Source organism: Sturnira hondurensis, unplaced genomic scaffold, assembly GCF_014824575.4.
Source record: "Sturnira hondurensis isolate 20B ecotype Veracruz unplaced genomic scaffold, ASM1482457v3 Scaffold0024400, whole genome shotgun sequence".
Lineage (NCBI taxonomy): Eukaryota > Metazoa > Chordata > Mammalia > Chiroptera > Phyllostomidae > Sturnira > Sturnira hondurensis.
In genome coordinates this window covers 2,506,475-2,527,603 of record NW_028097031.1, presented here as the reverse complement: position 1 = coordinate 2,527,603, position 21,129 = coordinate 2,506,475, and positions in this window count along the sequence as shown.

The following is a 21,129-nucleotide window of genomic DNA, read 5'->3' as shown; positions in this document are numbered from 1 at the left end:
AAAAAAGGGTCTGTCCTGCCCAGTTGCTCTCTTATTGGTCTCCTGTCCTTTGTTAGCAAACGTGTACAATTAGCTGGTGGGGTTTGGGTAATTATAAGGACAGTCTCCATGGGCCTGTATAGAGATTTTTTAAAATGCGTTAGTCTAAGGGCATGCAAGAGAGGGGTCTAAGAACTGTGAAATACCTATTTCACTTCACCCGGTGTGTTTATCTGATCATTTTCTCTCAGAAAACAACCTGGGGAAGGAAGGATGGTGGCGACAACTCACCGGGACCACTTTTCAATCATTTCTTCCGTGTCCCCATCTTTCAGTCCCCCTAAAACAGAGTCCCAGTGAGACCAAGAAGAATCCCCCACACTTCTCTCAAAGCTTCTAAATAGCTTCTTATCTAACCTGACTGCCAGTTTTATCTGAAAAGGCCCACCAACGCAAGCAGCAGTAGAATGGGGTAATTTCGCGGTGTCTGGTTGCCGCCAGTAAACCCGGTGTGTTAGGAAACTCCTTGCATTGTATCTTTCCTAGATCGCCCCTGATAAGAGCCCGAGCCCCCAGCTGGCCTCACTGGTTTGGTTTGCTCAGAGAGAAGCCAAGATGCCCGAGTGTCCGCCCGGTCTAGCTGAGGTTTTTTTTCAAGAACATGCATTTTTAATGTTTTGTTTCCTCTCAAGGAAGATCTCTAAATGGATCTCATCTCTCTTATTTTTATTGTAAGTTATGTGAGTGCGTCTGTGAAATCGAAAGTTGGATGCACATAAGTTGATAAATTTACCAGACTTGGGGGGTTTGGTCATAATTTCTAGTTTCTGGTGTTTATGCGTGGAGCCTTCTGGCAGCTGCTGTTGCGGAACTGACGCTGACAATCACAACACGAAGCAAGTCTTGCCTGCAATCGGCATATGGGCGTATTTCCTTTGTAGATAACAAAGTTAACTCTAGTTAAAAAAAAAAACACTATAATGCCAGAAATTAAATAGAGGATTTTAACCAATTGTATTCCATCATGCCACCTTTGTCACATGGAATTAAACAACAGAGGCTGCTAGGAACCCAATGACTTATACTTGAAATTCACAGAGCACCCTCACCATGCACCCTCCTTCAAACCAGCACCACCACCAATGTGGCAGTGNTGTAGATAACAAAGTTAACTCTAGTTAAAAAAAAAAAAACACTATAATGCCAGAAATTAAATAGAGGATTTTAACCAATCGTATTCCATCATGCCACCTTTGTCACATGGAATTAAACAACAGAGGCTGCTAGGAACCCAATGACTTATACTTGAAATTCACAGAGCACCCTCACCATGCACCCTCCTTCAAACCAGCACCACCACCAATGTGGCAGTGGAAGTCCCTAAACTAGTAAGCCATTCCAAAGAATTATTGCTGATGCTGATAGCAATTCCAAATAGAAAAGCTGGCATGTACCTTGGAGGAAAACCCTTAGTAATGGGCAATTTCATCATAATGGTGAACAGACCATGTGTTTTGCTTGCTTCAACCCACTGTTACTGTAAACAAGTATTTCCTTAGTAAGTTCCTAGGCCAATGGATGCAGAGATGAAGCAGAGGATAGGTATCCCACACTGTCCGAGGGGGAAATCTGAGGGTACCCAGTAATTATTTTGTGATGGATGTACTCTGGAGTTGTGTCTGTTGCTAGTACGTTTTGCATTGGAATCACAGTTTGGGTAGCAGGCATTATTGTTTCACTTCATCGTGAAGTTCAAATATGATCACAGATTATTCTCATTTCCTTCGTTGGTATGAGCACTTAATGCAGTAAATATATCTGTAAAAGATTTTTGTGGTGTTTTTATAGAATACATCAGATTGTGATTAGCAGTATTTCCCCCCAGTATTTGGTCACAGGAGCGACCTCTTGTGTTCAGAGGGGGGATTAGACCCTCTCTTGTCAAAAGTGGACTCATTTTGACCTTTGAATGGTCTGCCAGTTCAAAAATCTATCCTTCAGAACAGCGGTGGTGTGAATCCCCTGGTGTGAGCTCTTCTGCTGAGAGAAAAAGAAGTATGTGAGTAGTTATTAAGTATAGTTGCCGTTACTCTCAGGCCATTCAAATATACTGTACAGTGTCTTTGAATAGAAAAAAGGTGCTCAGATTTAATTAAGTTCCTCTTGGGTCTGTGGCATCTGCCCACGTGCACCTCCCAGAATGCAGCCATTGCACCTAGAACTCCTGGTGAGCTCCTGTATTTGTAGGTGCCGTTACTTTCTCTCTGCCTTAGTTAAAATCGAAACATGCCACCTCAAACCCAGTGCCAGCTACAGGTTCCCAAACAAGTATGTTCTCAAGATGCTTTTCAAAAAACCTAAATAGGTTTTAACTGCAATGGAAAAGTGGCATTCCACGTTTCGGATTTATTTATTCCCCAACCACCTCTGGCAGATGTAAGTGAATTTTAAGTTGGTTCTTTGGGAAATTATGTACAGTAAGGGAGAAAGCGTTTTCCTCCCCAACTAACCAAAACTGGGACGGGAAGGGGGCTTTCATCAGCTCTCCCTGAACTGAGGATTTGTTTGGGAAATTAGTCCCAGGAATGGGATGCTCTGTTTAGTCCACATCAGAATTCGTTTGAAAGAGTAAAATCACAATTGGGATACCAATTTCCACGAGTAAGGGATTCAGACAAAAAATACAACTGAAGGATTTATATTTTCTGATATCCAGAGCACGTCATTTGGGGGTGGGGGGTGTCAAAATGAAACATTTTATTTACCTCTGGGAACAGATACAGAATATATCCCATTCCCCCTTCTTATTTTTGCTTTTCTATGTAGTCCAATCATGTAGCTAAAATAAGACTATATAAAGCATTACCTCAAATCACGGCTGAGAGTCAGATAAAATTATATGTGTTTAAAGGGAGTCATGGTTAACCATTTACACTCCACCCAGAACGGGATCGTGGGTGTTTAAAGCTAATTTGTCTCTTACAGTTTTATTGTTGGTGGCTTATTGAGGACGAATCAAGAAAATCAGCGCTCTAATTTCAGAAAAAAAGAATTCTTTTTTTAATCTTCTCGCTGGGTATGAAATGATTATCTCTTTTTCTTTCCTTTTACCTTTTTTTTAAAAAAAAAGAATACTAAGTAATGGCAATAATAAAGGCAGTTGTTAACAACAACAACAAACCTGTAGTTGCAATTCTCATTTTACTGCCAGGACCCCTGCTGGGATGGTGGTTTTGTTGAGTGTCAATTGCTTTATTAACCAGTTAAAACAATCTAGGTGAATTAGCAAGACTTTTCTTATGCACACAGGGCTTTCTGGCAGTGTCTGTGAGTTCAGGTTGCCTGTCACCAGCACACCTGGTGTTCTCTCCTGGGAGGCGGCATTAGTGTGCGGTCTGCTGCTCCGTTTTCAGCCGAGATAGAATTCCGGGCTCCCGGCAGCAGCAAAGCCACAGACCTCAGAGCAGACCAGAAAGGCGAGGTTCGGCAGCTCCCTGCTGGTGGAGTCAGACCAAGCCTTTAACATTGTGCTTTTGTAAGTATTTATTCACAAAAGTAGCGGGCAGTGTCAGGAGGAACCTTTTTTCCTTTCCTTTTGGAAGCCCTGGTGACTAGGAGCAGGCCGCTTTTAACTGGACAGGGCTTGTGCCCAGAGCCTTGCTGCAGCTGCTGAGTGCAGTGTGCTGACTCAGAAGTTCTGGCCCAAGGACGCACTGAACTCTGCATCTGGCAAAGCCTCCCTTAAATGTATCTGATCCTCCTGGGGCTAGTTGGAGTCTGGGGAGGTGAAAAAGCTTTATAGCCCAAGCCCTGGGCAATTGGGCCCAGAGCGACCACATCTGCACAGAATGTAGCAAACATCCGCCGGCCCACCTGAGCTCTCGGCAAACCCAGAGCAAGTTAACTCAGTATAGTTGAACAAATGACATTCTTTCTGAAGTAAGTGACACCCTTTCACCCACTGCAACCAGTCCGTCCAATGGGCGGCTCTCAATTGAGCACCAAAGGAGTAATTCCGAGAGCCCGCTGGGGTTTACTGAGAGCCAGCGGGGAGGAAGAGAGGCGAAGGTACCTTGGAGGAAGGAGGTCCGGAAAAGGAGCAGCAGCGGAAAATTTCCAGCCAAGCGGGGGAGGTACGTGGAAGCCCGGAAATTTACCAGGATGCCCCAAATAACCTTTCCTAAATCTCCGAATTCAGCGCTCCACGAACAGCCTCATAATAATATGAGTCCAGGGCTGGTGTGCTCCGGTGGCTGCGGAGGTGATGTCCAGAGTTACAGCTACTTTCTGCGAAATAAACCGGTGGCTAAATTAAACCGGTGGCTAAAGCGCATAGGGGCGTTTAGCCTCACGGAGATGCGTGGGTGGGGGCTGTTTTCCAGGGGAGGGGCAGTCATTGGCTTTACCCTCTGGAATGCAGGCAGGCAGAGTCTGAGAGTGGAGGACAAGCTGCTTTCCGGGCTGGAGAAAAACCTGCAGATCCCAGTAAATGGCTGGTCAGTTGGGGAGGGAGGACTTCAGAACCGATTTCACAAGCGGCCGTCTGCGTTGTCCCCCGTGGAGGGGACCGGGAGACCGTGTGCATTTACAGTGACCCGCACTGTTGGGAAAACTCATCAGTTCTGTGTAACTTCGCGTGAAGGAAAGAATTTGCCCTGCCCCTGTGCCCGCTAAACCCCAACTGAGAAAAGGGGCCCAGGAGAGGACCACTTTTGAACGTCATTTGACACAGTGAATGTTGCTCCTAGGAGGGGTCAAGATCGCCTTCCCTTCCCACCCGCGAAGCTACCTCTCCCACGTGGCCTCTCGCCAGGGCCCAGGCACAATGGTCCTACAGTGCTTTTCGGGCTCAGAGCCCTGGAGTTAAGTTAACATAATTTACAACCCCCCCCCCCGCCCGTGTTCAAAAAAACACATCTCCAGAAATGTAGCCTCACTGAGTCCAGGGAAAAGGGGACCCCCAAAAGGAAGAGCCCCCCTTCCAGATTCCCAACTTGTCCACCTTCCAGCGGGACCACCAGCGACCCTCAGGGTCCTGCCCTCGAGGCCGTGTTTCTGTTGCATCTTATCACTGTCGGAAGAGGAACCATCTAACACTGGCCGACCCTTCCCCCTCTGCTCAGCCCTTGCTGGGCTTCAGGGCAAAACGAAGGTCCAGAAGGTTTCCGTCAGCCCCGGGGAGGGGGCCCCCGCAGGTCCTCGTGCGAGTCTCCTTGCCGCCCACGTTTGGGACTGGAGGTCCCATGGCCCCCTTTGCGCCATTGCCGTGCGGGTGGAGATGCGAAAGGTGAGCCCCCAGCGCCGCCAGCCCCGAAAGGAGGAAGGGCCGTGCCTGTCCCCGGTCGCCGGGGCCTGCCTGTCTGTCTCGAGGCCCTGCTGCCTCCCAGACGCCGGGAGCGGCGAAGAACGCGCACCTCTGCGGAGGGGCTTAGAGATGCAGCCCCGGCCAAAGGTTCAGCTTCCCGTCTGAGGTCGCCCCCTTTTCTGGCCATGCCCCCACTCCTCCGGGGTTCCCCACCCCCCATGAATACAGTTGTGGAAAGAATCGGGGTACCGGCTCAGCGGCTTCTTCAAACCCTGTCAAGCCGCCTCTTTGAACCATCCCTGCCAGAGGCTCCACTTTCTCTAGTGCCTGCGTTCCAGTGATTGGGAGACAACCTTCCCTCGGCATCTTGTCTCTGCGGCAGCGTCCGGATACGACAGCACAGTTACTGGTGCAGAACGTTTGCATGCCAATCTGATTGATACTGTTACCCCCAAACATAGAAAGCCCGAAGTATAGCTGGCGGTTTTTTTCGGGTTTATTTTTATTCACTTTGTGTTGGAATCATTTGAGTCGGGAAACCAGAGAGAAACCCTGCAGCTCAGACGCCTTCTTTTNTCCCTCGGCATCTGTCTCCGCGGCAGCGTCCGGATACGACAGCACAGTTACTGGTGCAGAACGTTTGCATGCCAATCTGATTGATACTGTTACCCCCAAACATAGAAAGCCCGAAGTATAGCTGGCGGTTTTTTTCGGGTTTATTTTTATTCACTTTGTGTTGGAATCATTTGAGTCGGGAAACCAGAGAGAAACCCCGCAGCTCAGACGCCTTCTTTTGCTCTCCTCTCCAGGGGGACCACGAGGGCTGATTAGCCAGAGTCGCCGCCTTTGTCGATTTACGAATTCTCGGGGCAAGGGGGCCGGAGGGAACAATGACCTTGTTGCCTTTTTTCTATAGTCCATTGTTGACGTATATCTAGAATGCCTCCACTGTAAAAAATTCGATCCAAACATGAAAAAAAAAAGGTGTAAAGAGGCCATGGTAATGGAATTCTACTGTTTGGGGTTATATATATACACACACATGTGAAGACATTATAAGTGTGCACCCTAATTTATATATACCATTTATGTTACATGCTAGCGATGACATCACTTTAATTTTGCAAGATAATTCCATTAAGAAAAGTTTGAAATGCTATTTCTAATATGCATAACACCCTCCTCTCAAGAAAATAATTAGCAGGCTTAAAAATAATATTCAGAGATGCTTTTATAGAAATTAAAACGCTGAAACTTCATGAACCAAATCCCATCAAACACGATAGCCCCTATCTAGGTGCTAGAGGTTAATATTATAGGAATATACTCCTCTGCACAATCCCATTTTATTTTAGTTGTGCATTTAAAGCCTGTATTTTATCATTAGTTTGAAACTTTCAAATCACATCATATGAGCAAAGAAAGTCTGAAAGAGTTTTACATAATGATGAAGAAATGACTAACTTTTGTGGTTGGACAGTGTGCCTATATTTACATGTGCATTTAATACAATAAAGTTAATGACTAGATATCGCCACTTCATAATTTACAAGAAACTAATGGGAAGTAAGAGGGCAAGTATGACCAACATGTGCTTACTATACTACCCAGCTTGGGTCCACTACCGAAGGCACCAGAAAGGGAGTCAGGTGTGGCCAATTCAGTGCTTCGCGTGGCTCTCAGAGTGTTCAGTCTAGTTACAAACACCAAGCACGTGTTCTCTCGCTTGAACGTAGCTAAATCGAGATTTTTGTCTCGTTTTAAGAATAGCCCCCCCTCCCCCCCACAAGATGTGTGCAATAGCCTGGAAAGATGGCAGCATCTCTAACTGGAATGCCCAACTGGAAATGACACTGTTACTTAGAACGAGCATCCTGCCGGCTTCCCCAGAGAAACGGCCCAAGCCGCAGTTCCCTCCCGAGTGTGGCACCGTGGGCCATTCATTCGCCTGGCCCTGTTTCAGAATTTAGTACACGCTCTCCTTTTCAGGAGCTTCACAGACACTGCTGGCTGTGATGGATATAGTTTCCCTGGTTTTGGATTCCCATACAGTGTATGAAAAACACTGAAACCGTACGTTTAGGTCTTGATGGAGGGTTCCTTAGAATCTGAAGATGTTGATTTAGCTGTCCCAAACATCCCATGATGCACCTCTGCATAATGCTGTACCCACACCATGGCGGGTCCGCTGGCCTGACTTAGGATATACTGTGCCAGGGCAAGTACTGTTGTGAGTTTTGCCAGCAGTGAGAAAGCCATGTGAGCACAGCTCTCAAAGTGGGAGAAGAGGAGCATGGGTGGGAAACCGCCCTTCGGGGTCTGGTGCTGGAGAAAGATTTGCATGACTTCATCAGCCATCCAAAGGGAGAAGGAAAGGAGGGATTAAACTAAGATGAGAAGAGTATTCAGTTTTGTGAAGAGCAAGTGACAGCTTCTTAAGGAAAAAGTACAGTAGATGCCGAGATGACAGATGGGTAGTTACCAAAAGGCCGTGGGGATGTGCATCACAGCATGGGGAGTAGAGTCAGGCATGTTGTGACCGTGTCGTGCCGGGTGGGGGCTGGAAATGGCGGGGGCCACTTCATGAAGAATGTGGCCGCCCTGCCACTATGCCGTACACCTGAAACTAATACAAAATTGTGCTGAATGTACACTGTCATTGAAAAAGTTTAAGAATTATTGAATTATGCCCAAATGACAAGGAACGCCTTTCTGTCCCAGTTCACCCTGATAGGACGTACATTTAAGAGTAAAACCCGGGTTTTTACTATTAGTCTGGGGAAAGTAAACATTACGGTGGTTGTAATGTGACATTTAAAACTGCAAAAACTGACAAGGGTTCTTTTTTTATAGAGAAGCAGACTATTGGGCAATTGTTTTTAAAACTTGCGTTACCTCTTTAAACATACTACACTAAAATACTTAACCAAAAGTACACTCACTATTGGTGAACTGGTATGAGCATAGAAAACACACTTAAAGGTACTAGCTATCCCATAAAGTGGATTCCTACCAGCTTTTATGTACCTGGGTTCCCTTAGCAACACGATTCAGCACTGAAACAGGAGAAGAGACTGGACCTGAGAAGAGACTTGAAGAAATGCCTGCAGAGTTTTCTAGCGTTTTTGTTAGCCCTTGCTTGCTGCACACGGGATTCTGCCAGAAAGCATAAGTCATGCATTTGGAACTGCTCACTTAAACCACAGCAAAGACAGATGTGAAAACACGGCCCTCTGCTCAAATTCGCGCCAGGCAACCTGATGGGCCACCGGCAACCCTGCTGCTGTGTTGGCCTTTCTGACCTGGCTGCGCGTTCTCCTAGCCTAGTTCTTCCGATGTGGGAAGAATGTAAGCCAAACCCATGAGGGAGCATTGTTCGCACCCGGACACTCAGGAAGGGCTTGGGTGTCCAGAATGTTGGCAAGGTCAGACACAGTCGTTCGCATGCAGTCTTTCTGCAAGTCTCGGGGTCAGAACGTCTGCACATGTGCACAAGCCAACAGGCCCATAAAAGCCGGATAGGAGGCTGCAGTGCCCCGTAAAAGGTCACGCCCAGCCAGAACACGGCTGCATGTGAAAGGCGTCTGCTGCAGGGAAGAAATATGAGACGGACAGCCTCGGAGAGCTGCAGCGCACAGCAGAGAGATGGATGGGGATTAATCACGGTAAAATCCCGAGCAAAAAAGACAGCGCATTCTGCCAAGCGTGAATACTTCTCTCCTCACTTGTTTCACAAAGTACACTCTTCAAAGTACAAGCTGGTTGGCCAAGGTCAGGTTGATCTCTGCTGGGCTAGCAGAAGCAGCTGCAAAGTGTATCCCATGCCCAACTGGAAACACCTAAGGATTTTTAACATAAAAACAACAGCAACAGAAAAGGAAATTATTCATGGTTCAAAGGCAGAAATACTGATGACACGTGGTCATCAAAATTGCATTGTCTCTCACTGCTCCTGACCTTCCCTTTGGGGCCGTTCTGACTTACCAAGGTCACTGGTTGCTGTTAGCTGGTGGCTCTCTGGGACTTTTTAATGCATACCCCTTATATTTCTAGATTTAGCTTCTGGCCTTATTTCGCACTGTCTTCTCATTGAGACACCCTTTGTGTCCGCAATACGTGCCACCTCACAGCCTTTGGAGCACTGATTTGAGGGCCCCCACTGGTGCAGGGGAGGGGGCCCCCCATATCATCTTATCAGGAAACACCAAGGGACTCGAGCAAAGGTGAACCCCTTCAACTCTCCAGGCCCCTTAGTCTTCAGAGATTTTTGCTTGGTTTTATTGGTTGGTTTTTAATTCAAGCACCAACACTTTCTGTAGGTGTTTTTGTGGTGTTTTTTTCTTTTTTACCTACCTGTGCTATTATGGAAATTTCTATAATGAGCATGTTTGACAATAATAAAAAAAGGAAAAAGGAAGAAAGGAAGTCAAAAAAGAAAACAAGGCAGACCTAAAAGGAAGTGGTATGCAACCGGCCGACAGTGAAAAGGAATGCACCATCGATACATGAGGTAACATGGACGAAGCTCTAAGTAAATACGCTAAGTGGGAGTAAGACCAACGAATGGACACACTGTGTGCTTCTATGTTGGGAAATGCAAGCTAACGTATGGTGGCAGAGATGAGGCAACTGGGGCTTGGGGGCGTGGGGTAACCGGGAGAGGCAGCAGAGAGGGATTGCCAAGGGGCTTCAGGAGACTTCCAGAGGTGATCTGTCATTGGGAAGTTCATTGCTCCATTGTAACGCTGGTGTCATGGGTATAGACATAGGTCAAAGCTCACCCAATTGTATGCTTTAAATATGTGCATCTTCTTGTGTGTCCATCACACTTCAGTAAAGCTATTGCAAACAGACCTCGAGGAAGAAGCTGCTACCTTCTGGCCCTGGTCTTTGTTATGGCTGCGTGATGATCAGCACTGGGTACTCGTTACCGTGGTTGCCGGGGCAACGGCAAGTGGAAAGCATCCCTGGGGGTAGATGGGGCGCTCAAAGGCAGAAACGGACCTCCGGCCATCCCGAGGCCTGACTGGTGCGTGGCAGTCACTGCTCATGGACACCAGTCTGAATCTTCTGTCGCATCATCCTTTCATTTTAAGCACTTTTCCTTCCACTTACGGTGTTGCCATCAGGGATCACAACGCACACTTTCAGGAAGGCTTCTCAAATATCCTCCTTTCCCCAAAGTGAGATTAATTCTGTAATTCCTAGCACTTGGTGGGTGATTTTAAATTAATCTCATGTTGTATAGGAATAGGCCTTTTCAGCACCTTCATCAGCTGTGAAGAAAGTCCACATCTTGTCCATTATCATAAACTCTCAGGTCTCTAAATGGTCCCTTGGCCAGGTGGTCGGGTCCTGCTGCCTTTGGCTGACCTTCCTCAGATGTCCACAGTCAGTTGACCAGGACAAACACACCCTTTCCTGGGCACTCTGTTCTGTCACCCATGGGCCTTGGTGTCAGCCTGACGCGTGTCTGAGTTCTTCGCATCTTTGGGCACTGCGCCCAACACATGCCTACAGCCCAGGGCTTTCCACACAGGTTGGCCGTCTTCCTCTTTCTGCCTCTTATGGATGGGTTTCTGGCATGTCCCCAGCCCACTCTTTCTAGAAAACTTAAGTTGCTGTGAACTGACCTCAATATCTGATTTTTAGTGGCCATATTTGTTCTCCCCTTAATAGTCTCTGAGACAGAGCAAGGGGAAAAGACATTATTTAAACGTGATGGTGCGTGAATATAAGATTTGTTTCTCTTCAGATTTTGGGTTTGGGATTTAACATGACTGTCCAAGGAGAGAGTCAGGACAGTCCTCTTCCTGTGACCCCGGTTTGTGTGCCTTTCTGTAGCAGGACACTTGCCACCACCACCACCCCCCCCTCCGCCCGCCAGGCGAACACGTGGAACCGTGAAAGACGGGGCAGGTGCGTGGCATTTGGGGGCAGAAGAGATGGAACAAGATCTAGAGCATTAGTGTTGCCTAGAAGCTTTTCTTCTATTCTGGTCAGAAGCTTATTTTGTAATACGCTTCTGTGTTTCTGTCAGTGTTCTGTTTAGAAAATTTCCTCCTACCAGAAAATGTTTAAAGCAGGAAAAAAAGTGTGTGTGGGGGGGGAGGCATTGGAAGACTGAGGTCAGGGAACTTTTTTTCTCTTGGTGGAAGAAACTACTACATGTATCTGCTCACCCAATGTCGTGCCCACACACCCCTCTCTATTCTTGCCATCAGAATCCTGTTTTCTCTTTGTTCACCTATTGGGTATTTTCTCAGATAAAATGCTTGATTTTCCTAGCCTCTTGTACACAGTGGCCAATAATATATAAGTAGAGGTCAATATGTAGATCTTTTGGAAAAACTACTTAAAGGGCTAACAGATAGCACGCACGCGCCTCTCTTGTTCCTGTTTTCCTTCTGCTGCTTGATAGGAATGTGGGCATTGTGGCCGGAGCCCCAGCAGCCATGTTGTGTCTGTGGAAGGACCTTTAGGTTGGCAGTTAGCCACAGCAAGCAGATGGAAGGTTTGCCCGGATCTCTGATGATTCCCTAGAGCCATCATGTCATCTCTGAATGGTTGTGTTAGTTATCTGTTGCTGTGTAACAAATTGCCACAACTTCATCATCTTAACCCAACACTCACTCACGATCTCATGATTTCCTTGGGTCTTGCGTTTGGGCATGGCTCAACTCGCTCCTTGGTGCAAGGGCATACAAGGTTGCAGTCGAGGTGTCGGCCAGGCCGCATCTTCATCAGGAACCTTGACTGGGGGCCTCTGCTTCCAGGCTCATGGAGGTTGTTGGCAGAATTCATGCCCTTGCTGCTGTCGGACTGAGGTCCCAGTTTTAGGCTAGCCATTGGCCAGGGATTGTTCTCCGCATGTATTTCAGGTCTCTGTCTTGTGGCCATCTTCATAGCTCACAACATGGCTGTGAGTTTCTGTAAGGCAGAAGAAGAATCTGCCCAGAAGGGCCCAGGCCCTGTTCACCTGGGCCAAGTGGTTTAGTCTCCCTCTTGACTAACTCAAAATCGACTGACGTGGGACCTTCATCAGGCTGCGAAGCCCTTCCCCTTTCACCACGCACTGTGACCCAGTCCCAGGAGCCCCGGCCCATGGCAGTCAGAGGCTCTGCCCACACGCAGAAGGCACTGGTAGCTGGGGGAGGGGAGAATCTTGGAGGCTGTTCTAGAACTCTGTTCGCCACACTCTCTACCCATGGGCCCCTGAACCTTTAGAGAACAAACCCCTTATTTCTCTAAACCACATAGACGGGGATATGTCTCATACTTCCAACCAAACACAATTTCTCACTATTACAATCCCCAGAAATGTAAGGGAAAACATATAAAAGAATAAATGATAAATAAAAAAAATATTTTCAAAAGTAATAGAAAACCATGTGGTCATAAAATGTTTTAAAAAGTGTAGTCAGAAGAGGAAGCCCCCCTTCAAATGCCCCAACATCTCTCTTCTTTCCCCGAGGGGAAAGGCCCACAGCCACAGTCCTATTTCTGTGCATCTGCACCCCCATATGTGTGTATTTTATATGATAACATGTAATTACATATTCACATGTATATACACATCTACATTCAAATTGCATCATGCCGTACGTAATATTAATGTAAACGTTTTACATAGGCGAATGCCCTCCGCGCAAAGACTGACAGCTGAGCGAGTTGGTTGGTTGTTCACTGCAGCAGGCGGACCCGTGGAGCCTCTACAGCTTGGAGGTCTGTGCACCGAGGAGACCTGTGTCGGTCTGAACGCCACGGAGCCTGTTGGTGGTCTCTGCGCCGTGGGGACCTACCTGTGCAGGGTCTTAGTCAAGTGGGGTCGGAAACGGTTTAGGGATTTGTGCTCTGGCTGGGATATTTGGGGGCGGGTTGAAAAAACTGGGGCGTTTCCTCGCTGTGGATTGGATGCTATCAGATGGGGTGATGTTCTGTGATTGGGTGACTTCATCTTTCCCAGGAGAAGGTGAGACTGGGAGGAAAACCACGCTCTCTCTGGTAAAGCAGCAGCAGCAGCGACTTAAAGTGGCCAGGAGGTAGGTGCTGGGTATTTCTGGGGTTTGCACAGTGACCTGGTCTTGTGCTCAGAAGTCGTGGTGTTCTTCACCGTCATGGAGAAACCTGGCCTTGTGGAGATTTCCGTAGGTGGTTTGCGTGAGTCCCACAGGAGAACCACACGCCCCATCGGAGGGGCCAGCTCCTAACCCGCAGCGCTGAGGCCTGGCTGTCGGTGCGAGGGCAGTGCCTGCCGCTGGGGCTGCTGCGCTTCCCCAGGAACCGCTCTGCTGGGAGCCAAAGAGAGAGACACAGCGGGGGCGCCCCACTGCGCTGAACTGGGCAGAGACCGCTCCTACACCGTCCACTACATAGGATGTAGTTACACATGCGGGGACAGAGTTTGTCGGGCACATGTCTGTGTTACTGAGCCTACATTGGTGGGCTCCACACGCATATACATACACACAAAATAAGTTGTGTACATATATATGTACATATATGTATCTATACTTTTTTAGAGAAAGGATCACTCTAAAGAGGCATATAAACGAGTTTATAACGCGGATACTTTTTAAAGAGAAAGCATTATTAACTACCATGTCCTGAATCTGTATCATTGTTAGAACTCAGGATTTATCTTGACTGGTCTTTGTTTCAAAATTGTATAAAATAAGCAACTAGCTGCTGCTGCTAATATCAACATTTTCTAAAAATATGTTGAGTATGTTGTGTTCTTCTAAATGTTTATCTTTTTAAAATAATCTCAAAAAGCTGTATTTCGGGAAACTTTTTGGGTGGGCAGATAAATGCCTGCACCCGAGCCAGACTGCACCCTGCTCCAACATCTCCCGAGCTGCCCTCCCGGTCTGGGCACCAAGGTGTCCTCGGCGCAGCCCAGGTTCTGTGTGCAACGACTTTGTCTCTGAAGCTGGAGGAAGTGAGACTCCGCACGAGCAACCAGTCCGCTTTCTCTCCTTTCTGTCAGAGAAAGAGGCCCTTTCCAATTCCTTCCGAAGTTCCAGCTGGAGTAATGTGCAGGTCTCCCGTCTTCAGTCTTGTAAGTAGGTGTTTCCAGCCTTGTCTCTGTGGCAATTACAGATTTATCTGAAAGGGGGTGTACATTGCTTGGCCCAGCCAATCAGGGTGACTTGCACTTTCTTGGGGGGGAGGGAAATAAGTCAGAAATGGAAAGTCATCTCTGTGTGTTTGGATTAAATTTCACTAATTAAAGGACAAAACCTTCCCCAAGTCTATATTTCGTATTGTTGAGAACGGTGTACACAAAGTACCACACCTTCATACTTGAGATGAGTGAGCAACCACCATGGATCTGCTGAGCAGCCCGAAGGGGACCAAGTTCGTTCTTGAGTCTCCTGGTCCTTGGCCCCGCCGGGTATTCTACCCACTTGCCTCCCACAGTCAGAAAACCCCAAATGTGCTTCGTATCCAGGTTACCTGATGAATCAAAGGAGAAAGCAGAATGACAATGATGAAGCACAATGTTTTCCAGCACCTTCCACTTCCTATGGTGCAGAGGTGAGGGGGGGCCTGCTGAGGCACCCCATCAAACCCTCACCTCTGGGGGTCTCCCAGCCTGGTTCCTGCGCTCCGGGTTTGCTCCCCACAGAGGGGTCACAGGACCCCTCTGTGACCGCTGGGGTCCTCTCATTGCTCTCAGCTGGTGCTGCTGGAGGGCTGAGTCGGCCCCCGATCTGCTGATGCTGCGAACGTTGGTTGGTTTTCTGGGACCAGGCTGCAGAAAGCCTTTTCACAGGGTCCGCCTCAGCTTCCGTGCATGCATGTCCGGCACAGCTACTCATAGAGAAGGTGAAGTCTGAGTCTTAGTTGTGAGAGATACATGAAACGAAATCAAAACTAATTTTCCTTTCCTATTACCTGCAGTGCCTACCTCTACCATTAAAGATAATATTTTAATATTAAAGTTGGATGTCAAAATAATAAGATAATTGGTGTGAAACCGGTGTGTAAATATGAAACAGATGGGTTCTATAGGCATCGTGGTTACAGCACTATAGCTGATTACTGTCGTTATTGCTCCAGTGATTACTGGTGGCAATGGCAATAGTAGCATAGGAAGGATGTGGAGGACATGTTCTTGTCTAGGTGGGAAAAGACTCAAGAGCGGGAGATCCACCAAGGTATTATTTTCTAGTTAATAATTTGCTGAGGATTATGTTTTTTCTAGCTGTGTAGAAGTATATAGCTACATTATTATTTAGAGATGCCAGTAAAATATTATATATATATACACACACACACACACACACACACATATAACATATATACACATATACACATGCCCTGGAAATAAATGCTAATAATACATTCATTAATATTTTACATAGATTTTATAATTACTCTCCATGATACAATGTTTTACAAGGGTAGACCCCCCAATACCTGACATTATCTTCTTCTGGAGGGTGGCCCCTTGTAGTACAGGCGTCCCCTGCGTGGTGAGTGTTCTAGAAACCCATCTGTGTCAGTGCACCAGCTGGTGTTGCTGTGAGAGGCTGTGTTCAGTTCCTGTGAATTTTTTTGAAGATTCTTTCAACACATTTGCCCATTTCATGGTGGGTGATTTGTGAGCACACCCGCCCCCACTCCACTGAGTGTTCAGTAGCTTTTGACCCAAATCAGCATGACCCCATGCCTCTCTCTCCTTATTCACCTGATCTCTCCCTGACTGTTTTTCAGTTTGTCTCCCCAGATGAAAAAAGCCCTCAAAGGGAAACATTTTGCCAACGTGGAACAGGTGAGACAAAAAACTGCAGAAGCACTAAAAGACATCCAAATGGATGAGCTTGAAAACTGTTCTGAGCGATGGAAAAAAGTCTCAATGGGTGTATTGCAGCAAGTATCAATAGGTGTATTGCGGCAAGTATCAATAGGTGTATTGTGGCAAGTATCAATAGGTGTATTGCGGCAAGTATCAATAGGTGTATTGCGGCAAGTATCAATAGGTGTATTGCGGCAAGTATCAATAGGTGTATTGCAGCAAGTATCAATGGGTGTATTGTAGCAAGTTAAGAGTGCTTTGAGGGTGAGTGAAGCTTAAACATGTGAGAATAAAAACACAATATTTTTATAGATAAGTTCTGGGTTTTTGGGTCATCTCTCGTATACAGCTTTATAATTTTGACTGCATGCATCTAGTGATATAGGACCCATCAAGTTGAAGGGGAGCTAATATCTTATACCCAAGACAGACAAATTATCATGCATATTAATTAGTTCCACCTTTAGTTTTCTTATAAAGTAGAAATGATTTATTACAATATTGGTAAAAATGTTAAATTGACCTTGAAAATGTAAGTATTCACACATACTTGGGACTTCAAGCACATTATTTATCACTAACAAGTACCAGTATTATGAGGCAGGGCAGGGTAGTTCAAACAGTGATTAGTGCAGGCAACATAAACATAAATGTTTTCTGCTCTTAGGAAACCTGTAGAAATAGGGGCCTATTTTATAGCTAAATGCCAAGTGCTAGAATTACAATCTTCATACACATATTTAATTAGTTTTATATTTTTACCATCTTTTGATTTGAGGCTTTTTTTAAAGTAGGCGTTGTTTTGAGAATGAAGCCTGCTCTCGTGTCTTTGTTTCGGTGAGAAAGTAGGGCTGCCATGATTGCGTCTCCATGTGTAGGACTTCCTGGCATTTCCAGGGACAGTCTGTACGGGGTTGTCTGCAGTCCCCTGCTCTCCTCCGTGCCCCCCTCCTCCGTGCCCCCCTCCTCCGTGACCCCCTCCTCCATGCCCCCTCCCCCAGATAAGGAGGTCGTTAACAGTTGATCTAGAATCCGAAGCCTAACCAGCCCAAACCAGTTCTAATTAATGTGAGAAACCTCAAACCCACGGGGTGTGGCCCTCTGACTTCATTTCTCAGAGTCTTGCATCATCTCTCTGCATGACATAAATGAACGTGTAGAGTCTGATAGTTGTGGGACAGGGAGAGAATTTCACAATTTGCATGAAATACAGTTACTTAACCAGTTGGAGGGGACAGGAGAAGGGGTTTTTATATTGTCTGTTTTATTACTTTACCTCAGTTGATCTAATTCCGTGACATATGGATGTTCTGACTTAAGCACATACAGAAGAACAGCCTTCTCCTCACGACTTTGACCCAGCTCTGACGTGGGCATCTATGCGCACAGCGTAAAAGAACAAGTTGTTGAGTGACAAATGCATTTTGGAGACCGTTTTTGCATATTTGTTTTCCGCAGCAGAGCACATCTGCTGGAGACCGAGTACGTATTTTTGATCAGTCCAGGTGTCAGCACGGCCGTGACACAGTGCCTGGGGGCAGGTGTGGCCGTTGTGGTGACAGACTATAAACGAAATCATGGTGCCTCTGATGGGCGCGTGCATTTTTAAAACTTAATTCCATCTACCATTGATTCATTCTGGGAATGATCTGTTGTATCTCATTGGTCACCAGTAGGGCCGTGAATGGAGTTCCTTCATGAAGAATGGCCTCTCTCTACTCTTCTTCTGCTTTTGCTGCTTAGTTCAAAAAGGGCCAGAAACACGTTTGCTCTCTGAATGAATTTTTTATAAATATGATTTCTTGGGTAAGTATGACTAACTACCCCCCAGGTGTTTTTTTTCTTTTATGGCTGGTTCACATGGGGGAAGATGTAGTTGCATTTCTAAAGTGGGGGGACAGCTGTTGGAACTCAAGTCGAAAGAGGAAGAAGTGACCATTTCGATAGTCTGCTCTCCTGTGTCAAACTGTCCCATGCCTGGGGTGCCCTGAGAGCACCTGGAGGGCAGTGCAGTCGTGACAGAGATATTCGGTGTCGAAGCAGACAGTTTACTGGCAGTGAAGAGGGGCAACTCAATGGGCTTAACTGGACAATTCCTGATGGTGGGAATAATGCTGAGAGGTGTGAGCAGGGCCATGGTCCCACAGGGATTGTGAAGATGTCCACACCGCTAGGCCTGGGAGCCTTGAATCCAGTGGAGGGAGGGAGCCTGTTCCGAGTGGAAACTACAGGAAAACGCCAACAGTCGAAGCCGTGGGAGGTGCAGGGATAAATACTCCAGCCCCCTCTCAGCCTCCTCGTTGCCTCCCAGGCACAGACCAGGACTCAGGGTGGGAAATGGATCTGGAGACTCAGAAATATTCGCGCAGACACTGTAGTAGGTTCTTATTGCCGATCTAGCAAATTAACATGGATTTAGTGGCTAAAATAACACAAATTAATCACCTTACACATCTGAAGGTCAAAAGCTCTCAATTCGGGTGTCTGCAGGGAGGGCTGCGTCCCTTTCCTGGCCCTTTCCAGCTGTTGGGGGCTGTAGGCATCCTCCAACTCACAGTCCCTTCCTCTAATCACTGTGGCAATGGTGTCTTCACTACCCTGGCCCTCTCCAGAGGAGCCTGGTGGTGACCGTGGGCCCACCCGAGAATCCAGGGTAATGTCTTTATTTCAAAATCCTGAAGTCCACCAGCAAAGTGCCTTTCATAGTGTAAGGCAATACAGGGGTGAGTTCTGAGATCGGGACGTGGGGGTTGGGGCAGCCGTCGCTGGTCTGCCAGTGGCAGAGCCCAGCAGGTTGGGCACGTGGAGGAGTGGACATGGACATCCCTGTTACGGGCGGGCTGAAACTCGAGGTGGATTGCCCACTGAACAACTAAAAACAAAGTCTTGTTTACAACTTGAAAAGTATTTTCTTTCTTGAAGAATGCCAAAGTATCCAACTAATGTTCTATTTAATGTTAATTTCTGTTGTATATGTTTTGGCCTCCATGGTCCAAATTGCTGCTAAATTTTCAGCTTCTCAAGTTACCCTTGCCACAATGACTACTTTGACAGTTTTTATAAAAATACAAACTTGGAACAATAATAGTCGGTAAGGTTTATTGAGTGGTTATGATTGCCTTGCCCTTTTTATACATTATTTCCACACTGTCCCCGTAAGGAAGATGCCATTATTAACCGTATTTTAGAGATGATGAGACAGAAGCAGGTGATGTAATGTGTCACTGAGAATCTAACTAATACGTGGATATGATGGATATCACTTTCCATTTGCCTCCCTAGGTCAGCCGTCAACTCCGCCCCGCTGTGGGAGGCTGAACAATGTAAACTGCTTTATCAGGCTCCCTCCCCCGGGCTCTGCTCAGCTCCAGCTGGAGGAAGTGCAGCGGAAGTTTTCAGGGTAAAAGAAGAGAGACATCGTGTTCTTCTCCTACCTTCCTGTCCCCAGATGTGCCCCCCCATCTTGCTGCTCCCTCCAGCTGTGCCCTCCCCGTCAGGTGCTCTTCTGTGTGCACTGAGTTCTGGGAACATGGTTTCCTTGGTTCTCCCGTGTTCGCCAGCCCCTGGGTTCTTCACCACCCCTCGTTGTTTCTTTTCACTCTTCTGCCTCCGCCAGTAATCCCTTCATTAGATTAAATTAAATGCAATTGCTTTTCACCCAAACTCCTCGGAGTGTGCCATCTTTTTTCCTCCCTTTGGAAGTTAGCTGCAAGTTGATTACAAGGTTCTCCAACTTAGAAGCTGAACCCTTAATCACTTCAATGTATTGGCTTTGACAGAAACACATCCCCCAAGCAAATGGACTTAGAACCTGAAATAAATTAGTTGCATTTAGTCAACTGCCTATGTGCTTGTTTTACTAAGTTTAAAAACATGACTGAGACACATGATTAATTTTCGGGTGTGAACACAGCATACCTTTTGTTGGGTATAATGCATATGTTATGTAATAGATCTATCTGTAAACATAGGGCCAATTTGCTTTTGTTATTATTCTGCCATCAGCAGGCATTGTTTATAGCACCTTATGTCATGTTCAGATTTCATGCTTTGCGGTGAATTCGGGTTTGACTCATTAACGTGGGAAACCCATCTAGCTCTGCCTCCTGGGAGGGAACTCTTGCTCCCACAGCACACGGCACACGTCTGTTCCTTCACAGATTCTCTCACCACCTCCTCAGTGATGCCGATGTCTGTTTCCTTGACAACCAGGTAGGGTGAGCGCTGAACCGATAGGGAGTACGTGTCCGATTTATTCAGGAGGGTTGTAGTCGCTCAGAGGAAATATACAATATCACAGCGACCTTGCTTTCCTTTGTGAGCAAAGTTGCTCATGAAGGTGCTCCATGTAGCCAGTGGTTTCTGTGAGCCGAGGGGACAGGCACCCATGATGCCCCAGACTGGCCTGTCACATTTTTGCATTCGTTCACTAGTACTGTTCACGTTCTTCCCCAGTTATTCTGAAGTCACATAGACGAACCAACATGTTTATAATTTGGAACCTAAACAAATACTTAATCGTTTTCCTTTCCAGTTGTGTGACGCAGCTAAGGGATGGCCTGATGGTCTCTGGTGGTCTTTGCGTCTAGCATGTGGAGTCAGAATGTGTTGTGATATCCTAATTCTGGGATCCAGCAGCCGATCAGTGAGAAGTCTTCCTCAGCATTTGTCCCTGCAAGCATCCACCACAGTGTATATATTGATCAACCTATGATGTATCAAGATCCTAAAATGACCGTTGAACCATCAGAAAAACTTTTGGATTGTTTTCAGTCGCCTAGATAGGAAATGATGTTAGGAGATTCCACCCAAACCTATCTTCTCACCCAAACCCCAAATCAAGCTGCATCATGTATCCCAGTAATTTTTAGGTACATGAGAAGGGAGCCCCCAACACTGAGGATGGGGATCTGACTACACAGGCCTGAGACCTGTGTTGTCAGGTAGACTACCTCTGCGACTCAGGTCCACCTGGAAGGTTCCTGGCTGACTGCCGCGGAGGGACAGACACCCTTCCATTCCTGCAAGTGGGGAGGCCAAT